Here is a 2,075-nt window from a genome sequence, read left to right as displayed (position 1 = left end):
CCGACTCTGCTTCCTCCACCTCAGTCCCTCAGTTTTTGCGCCAGGCCTGCCGCACATGGACTCAGACTCATGCAGCACTCCAACGTACTGCTGAGCACAACCGCCGGATTGCTGACCGTCACAGACGGCCGGCGCCTACCTACACCCCAGGTCAGATGGTCTGGCTCTCCTCCCGGGACATCAAGGTCCGTGGGTCCAACAGGAAATTCTCTCCTCGTTTCCTTGGACCTTTTCCTGTGGCTGAAGTTCTGGGTCCGGTCTCTGTCCGGTTGGCACTGCCTCCATCCATGAAGGCACATTCAGTCTTCAGGGGGGGGGGGGGGGGGGGGGGGCTGTCACGGTTTGCCTCCATCTACTGGTGAAGTGTTCAGCTCTGTGTTTGCAGGTGGGTGCGGCAGTCTTCACAGCTTTTGGGAGTTCCACTAATTGCTGGTTGATACTCTCACATGGGTAGCATCTAGCCTTGAATCTGCCTTGGTCTCTGCAATACTGAACTAATGATTTTTGTATCCTGTCCTAGTATCCTGTAGCCTAGTGAACTAGACCAAATTCTTGCTTTGCAAAGATTGGTCTAGGCATGCTCCATTAGAACCTCCGCAGCTCCTACCAGGACTCTGGCTAGCCAATCACTGCTCTCTAGAGGGGTTTGAAACACATAAAGAGCTGTGATTGACCCATAATGGTGGGCCAATCATAGTGCTCTATCTGCTTAGTGAACAGATCACAGAGCTTTATCCGCTTTGTGGGCCAATCAGGGCACTCTATATGCCTTGTGGGTGGGATGGTGCAACAGAGTGAAACAAGAGTATGTCACATTCTTTGTCCAGTGGAATGCGGAGATCATTTGAAAGACAACGGTAGAACCCGCCACACAACTGAGAACCGTCAATGGAGCGTGGCCAGACTAAATAATACATTTATTTAGTCTGGCTTGCCAGGCTAAGTATCCTGTTCTGCACCACCTACCTTGCCTGGAGTTGTCTCACGTCTCGCCACTCAAGGATCCTCCGGTCTCCATTCTCCACACCTGCCCGCCTGCCCACGCTCAGAACCCTCTCACCCGGTCCAACCACTTCCAGTCTCGTCTCCGTTCAAATCCTGGCTTCGGACCGTAAGAACTTTTAGTTAAGGATTCATATTATCCTGGTTCTCTGCTTCTGACCTCGCTCACCTTCTGTTTTTATCTTCATAGATTCCGGTACCATCCTGTTCCTGTTCATAGAAGCAGCGCCAATTAGTTCTAGTTTTTTTCTGTTCACATTCAACCTCTGTTCAACATTCATACCTCTTCTCTCGTGTGATTCTTCATGTCCTGGGTGAAATACATTACCCACAACATGACAACATCTTTTGTGTTTTTCTTCTGACTGCATTTTTAGGTTCTTTTGGAAACACAGGGAAGGTTTTTTACCTTGCTGACAGTTTTGATCATGACGCCACTGAGCGTCAGCTCTGAGGAAGATCGCAGACACTTCTTAGGGCAACTTCCCACTACCTCCTTCTTTCTCCATCTTTGGGAAATCTTAAACAAGTGACAAAATGTAGGCAGCTTTAAAAATCATTGTAAATAGTTTACAGCCTTTTCCTATAAAAATATTGACTGTGGTCTCTAAGTACTAATACTTACCTTTTTTCCTGCAAATATGACAATGGAGTAGCATTCCCTTTTTGTGTTGTACGCATGCGCACACATGCTCAGTAACAACGGGTAGGACGGTTTAGGGTAGGAGAAATTCCCAGAACACCGGGACACATTGTTCACAAGTATGTCGTGTTTCAAAAGTAAAAGCGGTAATTTCAACATGTGTAAATATCCCGCGTCAAGTCTATGTATCATACGGTTTGTAATAAGGCAAACCGTTTGTAAATCCGTTAATATTTCATCGAGTTATAAGTATTTTTTTTTAGCCGTGCACTCACCCTCAACTAGAGAACGGTTAGCGTCCGAAGTAAGATGGCCGCCGTGAGGACGCTGTCGATTGCCACGTCAGGCTTAGGATGATTTGAGATGAAACAGCGCCTCCTGTGGAGGATGACTGATGCCAACCCCCCTTTGCTTTAAATGGAGACGCTGC

This window comes from Nothobranchius furzeri, chromosome 13 (genome assembly GCF_043380555.1).
Source record: "Nothobranchius furzeri strain GRZ-AD chromosome 13, NfurGRZ-RIMD1, whole genome shotgun sequence".
Lineage (NCBI taxonomy): Eukaryota > Metazoa > Chordata > Actinopteri > Cyprinodontiformes > Nothobranchiidae > Nothobranchius > Nothobranchius furzeri.
Note: the sequence above shows the minus strand (reverse complement) of the source record.